The sequence below is a fragment of the Eumetopias jubatus genome, unplaced genomic scaffold (genome assembly GCF_037043125.1).
Source record: "Eumetopias jubatus isolate StellerSeaLion01/CBP00866 unplaced genomic scaffold, mEumJub1_p1.0 scaffold_6, whole genome shotgun sequence".
NCBI lineage: Eukaryota > Metazoa > Chordata > Mammalia > Carnivora > Otariidae > Eumetopias > Eumetopias jubatus.
Window position 1 is genome coordinate 71,868,312 of NW_028274812.1, and position 13,905 is coordinate 71,882,216.

At 40.1% G+C, this 13,905-nt stretch overlaps 1 long non-coding RNA gene across 1 annotated transcript; it reads left to right on the plus strand.

Moving 5' to 3' along the window:
• The first annotated feature begins 8,164 nt into the window (after nt 1-8,164).
• Nucleotides 8,165-11,027, plus strand: LOC114212958 (uncharacterized). Its single transcript, XR_003610088.2, has 3 exons — nt 8,165-8,538; nt 9,883-10,158; nt 10,886-11,027. It is a non-coding gene; the product is annotated as an uncharacterized LOC114212958 (long non-coding RNA).
• The last annotated feature ends 2,878 nt before the right edge of the window (nt 11,028-13,905 follow it).

Here is a 13,905-nt window from a genome sequence, read left to right on the forward strand (position 1 = left end):
GATAAGAGAGTGTTTAACTTTCTTTTTTTCTTAGTTGGGTTGTGTATCCAGATCATGGAAAAGTGTCAAATCACAAGGGCAAAAAAATATCAAAGGGGAAGGCCATTGCAGATTCCCATTTTGCCTCATTGGAAATTATTAGCTAACACATCAAGAAACCATTTATTCTCAATCTACTTCTAATATATACAGATTTTAAATGAGCATAAAACAGAATTTAAAACAGATTTCTATTTGAGTTCATGTAACCTGACCAATAATTTATTTTATTCTCAAAGGACCGAATGGATGAATGAAAGACAAGAAAGCTATTATTTGTGGCAGAGACAGTAATGCTCACTAAATGTTCCATTTGAACTCCTGCATTTATCAGTCTCCTTATAGTTTGTAAGCCCATGTGACTAGTTTTGGCCAATGAAATGGGAACAAAAGTGATCTTCAGACTGAGGCAGTGAAAAGTCTATGTATGATTTTCCAGTCTCTCTTTTCTTCTGATCAACAATGTCATGTGTTCCATACAGAGCATCTTGCACAATGGTGGGGCCTTAGCTTGGGTCCCTGAGTGGCGTAGAAACTCCTGCTGGCCTGTGATGGATGTGTAGTACGAGCAAGAAATAAATCTGCATTATGTTAAGCCATTGAGAAATCAGGATTAATTTGTAACCACAGTGTAATGCCATACATTTCAACTAATCCTTTTTTAAAAAAATATGTAGGTGATAGAGTATATTAGAGGGTGGTGATGGCTGCTTGGGAAGAAACAAAAGAGGAGAGGAGGTAGGAGGTGCAAGGAGATGTGATGTTAAATGTAATGCTCAGGGAAGGCTCACTGGGAAGTTGACACCTGAGCAGATGTGAAGTGGGGGAGAGGATGAGCTGTGTCTGAGGAAAGTGTGTTCGGGGCAGAAGGCATAGCCCTGAAGTGGAAAATTGCCTGCTATCTCTAGAATTAGCAAGAAGGACATGGCTGGAGCAGACAACAATGGAGAGAGTAGAAGCTCAGGTAACAAAGAAGGACAGAGTTAGGCCAGTGTGAGAAGGTTTGGATGGATGGTCTCACTCCATCCCTGAAAGGGAAGGATGGGTGGTGGGAATGACAAGCAAAATGCAAGCTAAGGTTTAGCAGGGTAGCGCATGCAAAGGGAAGAGAGACACTGGTATGTTCCAAGAACAGGTACACAAAGTGAAGGCTGAAGAGGTGAGCCTAAGTCAGGCAGACCCCTCAAGGCTCAGGGGACCATGGGAGGAGGCTGAGACATTACCCAGTTGGTGAGGACAGCGATGAAAGGATTGTAAGTTGGGGAGTGGATGGGGCTGTGCTTTAAAAGCATTGGCACTGCTGAAGAACAGACTGGTAGGGTTTTGTGGGGGTGAGAGTGGGGCGGGGGGAGAGACACACACAGGTGAACAAATTTGCCCAATCTGGAGGCTGAATCAATAGGAATTGCTGTTGGACCTAATGGGGGGTGGTGGAAATGATACCTTACCTATTGGCTTTCAACTAATACATCTTTTCTTCCTCCCCTCCCCCACTAATACATTTTTGTAATAGATTTCTCCACAAGATAATTGGAGAGCTTAATAATGTTAATAGGGAAATAGCTTTCTCTAAAGAATGCCTGCTCTTCACAGCAAACATTGGTTTGGGAAAGCCAGCATTAGTTTAAAAAACACAGAATTGGCATACACATTGGATGGAAGATGTAGTAAGTTATCAGGTTAAAGAATTGCCCTTTGAAAAATGGGATTAAAGTACTATGTGTAGAGTTATTGAAGGTAAACAAAGCAGCATGCATTCCAAAACAATCCTTCAGGCTTGACAATTTACAAAATCTTGTGCTCCTACTCTTTTATTCATTTAGGTTGAGCTTTTAAAGTCAATATGCAACAGATGAAAACAATACTGAATCTTAATTGGAGAGATCCTAGGATGTGGGAAGCCAGGATTTGAGTTCAAATGTTGGCTCTACTGCTTTCTAGTTTTCTAAGTGTCTTTTGCTCATTTGTAAAAGGGGATAATATTTCCTATCTCTCAGGGTTGTTCCTTTCGTTCAGAATTGTTATGACCGTATTATGGTAATGTGATGTATATCAACTGCTTAGTGTGGGTTTTAACCCTCAGAAATCACTTTTAACTGTGATGATAATGATGAGGGTTTCACCAACCAAGATCTGAGTTTCCACAATTTAACTCACAAATTTATACCTTGAACAACTTGGCTCCAGAACTTTCCCTCATTATACGACCTGATCTGATAGTTAAACTCAGATCCTGTTGTAATCCAAGATGAGTTTGTATGTGTGTGTTATTTCTTTCCTCCTTAAAAAAAAAAAAAAGAGAACTAAGGAAATTAATCATTTTTAGGGAATAATAAGCCAATAGCATCTTCCAATGTGTTTCAGATGTCTTGTTACTATTTATGGCTTTTTGACTCCTGCAATCTTTATCAAGCTGCTTGCTGGGAGAGTCCAGTTTGTTGGGGGAATGTGGCCTGTATGCAAGCAGCAAACCATAGATAAGAGCGGAGAGGAGCAAACTTGCTCTTAAAGCAGCAATGCTAAATTTTAGAAGACACTGTATAGCAAGAACCCACTGAGAAGAGTCTTGATCCTTTAACCTTTCCAGGGCCTTAAATTTTACCATCCAATCCCTAGAGTAAATAGCTTCTAGGTGAACTATGTAAAGGAATGGAAAAGGAGAAAAATAATCACTTCATCTTCATCCAAATATTCAATTTGAAAGAAAGCAGGGGGAAATAAACATGATATCATCTGTAACTATATCCAAGGTGGAGATACAGCCCAAAATTTTTCTATATTTATCTTAAATTTGCTACCTTTCAGCACACCCAAATTCTGTGCTTAAATACATTTAGAGATAATTTTTCCTTTTGGATAAATACGTCTGAATCTTAGGGAGTGGCTCACTAGAAAGCTTAAGATAGGGCTCCCCAAGAAGTCACCACCAATCTTTCATGGGCTACTTAAAAAAAAAAAAGAGAGCCCATAAAAGAGAAGCTATACATCCAAAATTCAGGGTCCAAAATTCCCTTTATTAGGGAAATATGAGTGTTAAATTACCTAAGGATGAATGAGGGAAATGTGGCTAATTCATCTTTCTTTCTGATGGATTTTTTTTTTAATCTGAAGAGAAAAACTCTAAAAGTTCTCTGACCTGTTTCCCAGCTAAATTTTGTTGCCTTTAAATTGTTTCACATTTTGTCTCCTCTTTTCCTTCAGAACATTATTACAATTTGTAAGTATATACTTATTTGTGCTTATTTAGTATTTATTACCCCTATACAACCATAAGCACTGGGAAGGCAGGGATCATACATATTTTGTTCATGTACAAATTTTGGTTTGTCCATCATCGGTGTCTGGATGAACAGTGTCTGGTACATGGGAGACATTCAATGAAAGTTACTGAATATAGAGTTACATCTTATAATGTTATATTTTTATATATGTGATAAAGTTAAGTTCTTTTTAGAATATACACATATATATTTTCTATCTATAGAATATATATATCCCAGAAAGCCAACATATTAGAATCCTTGCCTTTAATTTATCAACTGGTCATATTATGATAAAGAAATCTTAGCTGTTGAGGGTACTCAAGAGAGTTTAATAGCTTAATCAAGTCAAAACAACTTCAGAGCTGTTCAGTCCCTAATGTTGTCTGGAACATAGACATGCTACATGGATGGTATGCTTCAGCCTGTGTCAGGCACTGTGATACATAAAGAATGTGCAATAGAAGATTGTCTTTACCCCAAAGGAGTCAAAAGTTCAATGGGAAGCAGAGCAGTAAATCCTCACCATGTATGATGAGGACTATGGCAGGGGTTGGACAACACGGTAGGAGCACTGTTGGGGATGCTTCCCTCAGGAGAGGGCAGGCCGGGGATGATTACCAGAAGGGTGATGCTAGGGCTGAATCTTAGAGGATAATAGGAGTTTTTGGACAGTCAAGGAAAGGCTATTGCAGGCAAAGTCATGAGACTTGGAAGAGCATGGTAGGTTCAGTGCACCATGATCACTGTGATATTAAAAGGACAAAAAGTTGGAGCACCTGGGTGGCTCAGTTGGTTGAGCATGGGACTCTTGGTTTCAGCTCAGGTCATGATTTCAGGGTCGTAAGATCGAGCGCTGCATGGGCTCCACTCTCAGTGGGGAGTCTGCTTGGGATTCTCTCCCTCTTCCTCTGTGCCCCTCCCCAGCTTGTGCGTTCGCGCTCTCTCTCCCTCTCTCTCTCTCTCTCTCAAATCACTAAATAATTTTTTTTTTAAAGAACAAAAATAAAAGAACAAATAGTTGTTGTAGGAGAGTGATGACAGCAAAGTTAGGGAGCTTGACAAGGCAAAATTGGAAAGGTTTCAAGGGTCATGCTAGGTAGTTAAGATTCTGTTTCCAAAAGCAATTGCACAGTACCTGGCATAAAATATTGACCATCACATTGCTGATGTTTCTGATGTAGAGGCTGCTCACAATCAATCCAGAAATCAAAAGACATGGTCGCAGAATTGATGTTTGGCATTGAGACTGTTACACTGACATATTTGCTTTGGGAGAGAAACATCAACGTTGAAACACTTAATTTTCTGCATTTTTAAAATCCAAAGATCACAGGCATGAACATGACAGAGCAGCTGTATATGAAGGAATGATGAATACAGTTGGAAAGCTTGGAATAATACACATTTGATACTTGTTCAGAGCCCCTCTACATTTCTAATACATTCATTACTAATAGCAGGGATCTGAGCTGGGAATCTATTGATGAGCTTCTTGAGGTTCTTAAGACGTTTTGAAACTTTAGGCAAAAATTTGAGCACATATGCATTTATTTTCCAAGGGAGAGGGTTTTGAATTTTTATCAGGTTCAAAAAAGTCCTTGACTCCAAAAAGGTTAGGATCCACAGGCTCCTATCATAGGCAACTAATACAAAAGGACATGAAACAACATTGTTTGGACATTGCATTGTGAATTATAGTGGTAGTGGGAATTTTTTTTCAAGGCAATGTAGATTTAGTAGGGAGGCCAACACCCAGTGGTCTAATAAACAATCTCCCAAAACCCAGGGACTTATCATAATTGCAATTTAATTCTGGCTCACTTCACAAATCAATGCAGTCAGTAATGGGAGGTGGGGAGGTATGGGGCTGTGCATCACGTTGTGGGGGAGGGTCTCCTGTATACAGACCTTTAAAGATTAGGCTCCTTCCATGCTGTGGCTCTGCCAGCTTCAATGTGTTACTTCAAAGGCCCTGGCATCATCCAGGTGGTACAAAGGGGAAAAGAGAGAGAGCCCATGGGGAAGGCATGCCCCTCTTAACTTCCATGATGGGGCAGTAACACATCCCTTCTCACATTTCATTCCAAAGAGTGATCGTATGGTCCCACTTCTAGGTGCAAGGAAGTCGGGAAAATGTAGTTTATTTGGGTGCACAGGAAGGGGAAAGACATTTGGTGAATATCTAGCTAGTCTCTGCCATGGGGTGTTTTACAAAACTATTTGGGAACGCCTGGCTGGCTCAATTGGTAGAGCATGCGACTCTTGATCTTGGGGGTTGTAAGTCTGAGCCCCACGTTGGGCTTCGAGATTACTTAAAAATAAAATTTAACGGCTAGGTGATAGACATTGGGGAGGGTATGTGCTATGGTGAGCGCTGTGAATTGTGCAAGACTGTTGAATCACAGATCTGTACTTCTGAAACAAATAATGCAATATATGTTAAGAAAAAAAAAGAAGAAGAAGATAGCAGGAGGGGAAGAATGAAGGGGAGTAAGTCGGAGGGGGAGATGAACCATGAGAGACAATGGACTCTGAAAAACAAACTGAGGGTTCTAGAGGGGAGGGGGGTGGGGGATGGGTTAGCCTGGTGATGGGTATTAAAGAGGGCACGTACTGCACGGAGCACTGGGTGTTATACGCAAACAATGAATCATGGAACACTACATCAAAAACTAATGATGTAATGTATGGTGATTAACATAACAATAAAAAATTAAAAAAATTTTAAAAAATAAATAAAAATAAATGACTACTTGGATTTTTATCTACTCCTTATGGTTTTGGTCTAGTTCTAAATGAAAAAGAGGGGTTGAACTACATATCCTTTCTCAAAGACCTTCTTATGGTTGTGTATAAGGGTTTTTTAAAAGTGTGTCCTTTATTTTTTTTAAAGATTTTATTTATTTATTGGACAGAGAGAGACAGCGAGAGAGGGAACACAAGCAGGGGGAGTGGGAGAGGAAGAAGCAGGCTTCCCGCGGAGCAGGGAGCCCGATGCGGGGCTCGATCCCAGGACCCTGGGATCATGACCTGAGCCGAAGGCAGACACTTAACGACTGAGCCAACCAGACGCCCCAAAGTGTGTCCTTTAAAACATGTTTTAGATCAGGGGCACAACCTGAAGAATTCTCTGATTCATTAATGCCCTCAAAGGTAGTCACCCACTCAGTGTCTCAGAGGAAATGTAGGCTAGGAGTCTAAGACTTGAATATGGAAAAAAGTTATCTCCCTATAATTCTTTATTTACTAGAGATATCTAACAGTTTTTGAAGGCCTAGTGTATTTTATTGTCAAATAAGATTCGCTTTCTGCTCTCATTCTGATAGGCTCCTTTTATTTATTTTTTAATTTTTAAAAAAGTTTTTATTTATACATTTGAGAGAGAGAGAGACGGAGAGAGCACAAGCAGGGGGAGAGGCAAAAGGAGAAACAGACTTCCCGCTGAGCTGGGAGCCCGATGTGGGGTTCGATCCCAGGACCTGGAGATCATGACCTGAGCTGAAGACAGATGCTTAACCATCCGAGCCACCCAGGCACCCCTGAAAAGCTCCTTTTAGAATCATTAGTCCAGGAGCCCCTTAACTCAGACTGCAGAGCAAGTCAATTCCAGAGGAGAAACGAAGATCCAGTGATACGGGTCATCTAAGAACTAAAGCATATTAAAATGCTTTGCTTTGAAAGACATTTTCAAGGGACCACTTTAATCATATAGAATTTTGCTAATTAAACAGCCAATTTAAATGCCAGCTCTACTAACTGGATTTTGAGTTACATTTAATCTTAATTGTTTCTGTTCTCTAAAAATATACATAAGAACTTTTAAATTTTAATTTCACTTTTTACACAGCAGTTAACTCTCCCACACAGTCAGCTCCAGCAGTCGCAAAAGCAGAAATAAGTGCTTGCTGAGTTTCCCAGTTTTAAGCTTTTAAAAAATTCATCTGTTGAAGTGTTTACTTATTTATTTATTTTTGAAAGATTTTATTTTTAAGTAATCCCTACACCCAACATGGGGTTTGAACTCATAACCCTGAGATCAAGAGGTGCATGCTCCACTGACTGAGCCAGCCAGGTGCCCCGTGTTGAAGTGCTAAGATTAAATTCTGCCCTTTATCTTACCAGTCTCACAAAAGCTGAGCAGACAGTATGGTCAGTTTGAATGTTATCATGGTCAAATTTTGACTTTACATGGTCTTTTTTGGACTTTAAATAGTTTCTTCTCCATTAAAAACAGTTCTGCTTCTTTGGATATATTGGGTTAAATAAAATATATTATTAAAAACTTAAAAAAACAAACAAACAAGTCTTGCTTCTTCCTCTTGATTGCCAAGTCAATATTCTGGCTCTGTCTTCATTTAAAAAAATATATTAAAAATTTTGGGGTCACCTGGGTGGCTCAATCGGTTAAGCATCTGACTCTTGGTTTTGGCTCAGGTCGTCATCGCACGGTCATGGGATTGAGCCCCGAGTCTGGCTCTGAGCTCAGAGTGTAGTTTGCTTCAGATTATCTCCATTTCCCTCCTGCTCAGTCTCTCAAATAAATAAACAAAATCTTAAATATATATATATATAAATTTTTCTACTTAGCCATGTGACCGTGGGCAATTCACTGTGCATTATGGAACCGTAGCTTCTTTATCTCTGAGACAGGAGTTGTCCCATAGGTTTACTGAGAAGACCTCAAACAGGATGATGAATAGGAAGGGGTTTTGAAATCTTTCAAGGGCTGTAGAAATACACACTACCATTATCAATCTAACCCGAAAACCCCAAATGGGTGGAGCAAGAAGCGCTGCAGTTCAGAGAAGGAGGAAAGTGTGACTTGAAGAATCTCTTTGAAAGTGAGCAGTGAGAGTGGGGAGGCAGGATTTGTGCTGGGTCATGGCGGACAGGGAGGAGTTAAATATGTGGAGAGGAGAGGAGTTGGCACCTGGGCAGAACTGGAAGATCTGAAAATGTACACCGGTGGGAATGAACGCTCAAGCTGGCTGGCTCTGAAGCAGGTTGTTGACTTAGGTGTATTGAGGAATCAACTTAAAAAGCAGATTGGGATCAATTGGAGAGGGTCTTTTCATTGACAAGGACCTTGCATTTTTGATTAGGACATAGTGGGATGAGGTTGGTATCTTTAGAAGCCTCATCTGGCAAGAAGGGAGAGTGACCAGATGCACCAAGACCAGTTAGAGGGCTGCCTGGTGAGAAGAAATAAAAGCCTGAACTGTATCACCACGGTGAGGTAAGAAAGAATGGTATATGAGGGAAATGGAAAATCACTACTGAAGGGCAGGGGGTGGGGGGGGATGGCATAACCGGGTGATGGGCATGAAGGAGGCACGTGATGTGATGAGCACTGGGTGTTATACGCAACTGATGAATCATTGAACACTACATCAAAAACTAATGATGTACTATATGTTGGGTAATCGAATTTAAATAAAAAAAAAAGAAAATCACTACTGTCATCATTGCACGACTGCTGCCCCCATAAATACCACAAAAACATGGCATTGCAAGAGAGTAGCATGGATTTGGTAAAACAGGTAAGGGAAGTAGTCAAGAATGATTCTGAGCTTTAGAGGTTCAGTGACTAGGAAGATGACATCATCAACAGGCAAGATGGTTCTCTTCTGGGGAGAGAGGGAAGCAGGCTGCAGTGCTGGATATATTGAATTTGAGGTGGAAGCTGGAGATGCATGTGAAAAGGTCAGGATTTCACTGCCTGCAACCCCTTGCTTTGAATGTTATGTCCTCGTAATGTTGAGTGTTGTAATATTGTCTCTTTCTTGCTCACACCATACTGTCATACTTCCATACCTTTTCTCTTGTGTTACCTCTGAAGAAATGTCCTTCCTACCTTTATGTTTATTATTTTTTAAAGTCAGGTTTAGTGATGTATAATCTACATACAATAAAATCCCATCTTTTCTAAGATGTCTGATTTGAGTATCTACAAAGATGTACAGTCATGTAAACACCACTACACTCACGATATAGAAATTTTTGTGTGTCTTTGGAGTCAATCCCTTCACTCCATCCCCCAAATGCTAATCTGATGTCTGTCCCTATAGTTTTGCCTTTTCCAGAATGTCATATAAATGGAATCATACTTTGTACAGCCTTTTGTGTCTGGCTTCTTTCCTTCGCAAAATGATTTTGAGTTTCACTCATGTGTTGCATGTATCAGTAGTTCATGTCTTCTTATTGCTTAATAGCTTCCCTATTTATGGGTGTGCCATACTTCATCTATACATTCACTACTTGAAGAACAACTGAATTATTTTTAGTTTTTGGCTATTATGCTTAAAGCGACTATAAATTTTCACATACAGGTCTTTGCATGGACATATGTTTTAATTTCTCTTAAATAAATACCTAGGAGAGAGATTGCTGGATCATATATAAATATATGTTATGTATTTAACTTCATAAGAAACTGTCGCTAAACTGTTTTCTAAAGTGATCATACCATTTGCATTCCCACTAACAATGTATGAGAGTTCCAATTACTCTGTATCCTCACAGGCTGTGACTGTTTTGGGTGTCTTCTTTTTTTCTCTCTCTCTTTCTCTGTCTCTCTCAGGAAAGCCGGCTACCCTTTGTCAGCAGCCCCAAGGAGACATCTACGTGGTAATGGTAACCACCCCGTCCCTGCCCAGCAGCCATTGAGGAATGGAGGCTTGCCAGCAGCCACATGAATGAGTTTACAAGTGGATTCTTTCCCCGACTAAGCCTTGAGATGACTGAACCTTGCGATGATTGTAGCCCCATCTGATAGCTTGGCTGTAATCTCATGAAAGACCCTGATTCAAAACCATCCACCTAAGAGGCTCCCAGAATTCTGACCCCGAGAAACTACGTAAGATAATATATGTTTTAAGCTGCTAAGTTTGGGGTGATTGGTTACACAGCAATATATAGTACACTGAAATAAGACACTGGCATGAAGCTCAACAATGAGGCCAAGTGTGGAATAGAGATTTCATGGCAAATCATGAGAGAAGACTAGTTCTGTATGGATTTTGCTTGAGGTCAGAGCTTCCAACCCTAGTTCTGGGACTATATCCAGACTATATCGCAAAGGATACAAGTAACTTTCAAAATAAAATTAATTTTATTTAATTTAAAAAATTTATTTATTTATTTAAGAGAGAGAGAAAGTGAGAGAGAGCACGAGCGGGGTGGGGACGGGCACAGGGAGAGGGAGAGAGAAAGAAGCAGACTCCCCGCTGAGCCAGGAGCCCGATGTGGGGCTCAATCCCAGGACCCTGAGATCATGACCTGAACCGAAGGCAGATGCTTAACGGGCTGAGCCACCCAGGTGCCCCCAAACAAAATTTATTAAAAAAAATACAGTATTTTGGGAGTTAAGGAGAGGGGGCCACGTACTCAGATAAAGATTGTGTTGTCTCAGTTCTCTGAATTCTAGGTGTCAATCTCCACGCTGATTTTTTCCATCTCTTTATCAACAGTTCTAATGCTATATTTTATGGCATTCTATTCTTTTGACAATTTTCAGGTATATACAAATTCTTTACGTCCCACTCCTCCTTCTTCTCTTTATTCTTTTTCCCCTTGGAATCCAGCTCTAGTGTTTCAGAGAGTGACCCAAGTTAAAACAGCTCCCACGGAACCTGATCAGGTATAGAGAAGGATGAAGTGGGGGAAATCTTTACCTCTATTTCCCAACTGGTCCGCAAATCCCAGAGAGTACATTTATCCTGAAGATGTGAGTATGGGAAACATATGGTTGTGGAGAAGGGCTGGTGGGTTATGGCTGATGCATAATGTCTCAACAAGGCTGGCAAAATAGGGGGGCACCTTTGTGGGAGGCAGAGTCCCCTAGTGAATGATGACTGGGATTCACATCAGCCCCAATGAGTGTGTGACAGTAATTAGAGGCTGAGAGTAGACAGAATCCTTCCATCCTCCAATTCAGTTTGAGCTCCAAGGTGGTTGAGTATGTGGGGAGAGGGATATCAAGGTAATGTTTGTGACAGGGTCTCTTTTTTCCTTAAATGTATTTTTTTTTTTTTTTGAACAGCAGCCAAGCTTTTAGGCCAGGACAAGCAGCTCTGCTGGTTCCTCCTTGTTGTAGGAATAATGGGATTTCTGTTACCCGCACAAAAACCTTGTCTAAAGGAAATCTCCTTTACTTAATAAAAGTGGCTCCGATTCCCTCCCACCAGGTTCTTCACTGGCTCTAAAGCTGCACAGGGCCGTTTATACAGCCACAGAAGGAATATAGACAGGTTTCTAAATGTAGCACCCTTATTTCTCATGGCAAACTAGCTAAGCCCTTTAGGACAGGGATGCCTTAGGCAGACCCACATGACATCTAATTACCCAAGCTGTCCCCTGCAAAATTGGGGTAGCAAGTTCTGTTCTGTTGGGCTTCATTTGTCCCTACCATGCTGCACTATAAATATAACTGAACTCTCTATCAGTACCATTGGTTTGGGGCAAAACCCACTTCTCCTGTGAAGCTTTTCGCCGAGAGCCCATCCTTGAAAGCTTTCTGTGATGGGAGCGGGAGGAGATCTGTGCAAAGCGAAAGAAATGGGAAAATGTTAAACAAATTACTTTTCACCTGTGAGATTGTCCTCCCTTTTCTCCACAGCCTTATTTGCCTAGTCTATTGACATTTCAGACTAGAGGAAGATTACGCATAATTGTACCCGCCATTTCTTTATCTTTCGGAGGGTTCAAGTGACAGAGGTTGTTAGCCTGAGAAACAGGATGTTTGCATTATTGATTAGGCTATGCTGTTTTGACTGAAATAATAGAGAATATTCTTGGCTGCTTTGCATGTGTCAAGTCGGTCTGCTTCTTGTCCATCAATTCTGGGGAGATTTCGTGGCTGCCGCATGTGTTAGACATCACGTCTCACGTTGTTCTTTCAGCCTGTCAGTCACCCTACCTGCTGTGCTGATTAAAAACCTTATCTCAACCCAAAAACTGTCTGGTGCTGTTTTTGTGTCTGTGACCATGGGGTAGTTGTTAGGCGCTTTGGGTGATCTTTCTCATAGATTCCCACTGCTGCGTGTCTCAGCTGTTTGTATAGAGTGGAGGCTCACATATGACTTTACCATTTTCAAATGATTTTACCATTTTCATTTTAGTTGTACTATAGGGGCAGCTGAAGATGAAAACAAACCATTTTGTTCCTTGACTACATTTCTGGCTTATGAAACCAGGCTGTAAAGTCATGGTTTTCAAGCTTTGGTACACAAAATGCAAATTTCTCGGTTCAACTAACGGAGATTTGGATGCAGTAGGTCTCAGATGGGACCCAGGAATCAGATCTTAAACAGCCTGAAAATTCTGGTTATCAATGAAAAATGGGACATACGGCAAGAAATGTAGCCCCATAGCATCAAAGAGTCGAATGGAGGTTAGGAAATCAAGATTCTGTCTTAGTAGCTTCATGACAAGTCGATGAGGATGTTGAGGGAAAATCCCAATACCTCAATTTATAGCAAGCAGATTGTTAGCAACTTAAGGATATGACTTACATCTAGTTTCTCTTTGGTTGTTAATGTACTCTGTACACTTGGTAGATAGTCACTAAATAATGAAATCTACTACTCAATTACCTTAACAAATTTAAGACATCTATTATCATTTACAGAACAATTTTTATTGATATGAGTCACAATAGAGAACTCAAAACTAGACCCCAAATATTTGAGAATTCAGTAGCATTTCAAATTAGTCCAGAAAAATAAAGGATTGGTTATTTCCTACATGGTATTAGAACAACTGATTTGGCATTTAGGTTTAAAAAGAAGCTGGATTTCTACTTCACTCTTTAGTCCCAAAAAAGTTATAGGTGAATTAAAGATCTAAACTGAAAATAAATAATGCAGTACACATTCTAGAGTAAAAAACGAAGGCTTCTTTTTAGTATCTTGGCATTACATAAAACCAACAAGTCTAAATGTTTAAGATAGATATATTTGCCTACATAAACCATTGTATGATAAAAATATCATTGGGGCGCCTGGGTGGCTCAGTCGGTTAAGTGGCTGCCTTCGGCTCAGGTCATGATCCCGGGGTCTTGGGATCGAGCCCCGCATCGGGCTCCCTGCGCAGCCAGGAGCCTGCTTCTCCCTCTCCCTCTGCCTGCTGCTCCCCCTGCTTGTGCTCTCTCTCTCTCACTCTCTCTCTCTGTGTCAAATAAATAAATAAAATCTTTAAAAAATATCATAAAGGAGTCAAAACTCAAGCTTAAAATTAAAGATGGAATTAGCAACTTGAGAAAGATTTTTGAACAGGCAGTTTTCATAGAAAAATAACCCATAAATAAACTGTAATTTATGAAATGACGTTTAACCCTGCTCAAAATTACATAGATGCAAATGAAAATAAGATTATTTTTCATCTATTTCATAAAAACTAACATATTTTATAACATTGGCTTTGAGGAACGGTGAAGAGCACTTGAGCAATCTCTATACAAGTTTAAAACACTCATATTCTTTGATCCAATTGCACTTCTAAAAATGTATTCTAGAACTATAATTGTACATGCAACCAGAACAAGGATGATATTTATAGCATTGTTTGTAATAGTTAAAAACTGGAAATGATGCAAATGATCATT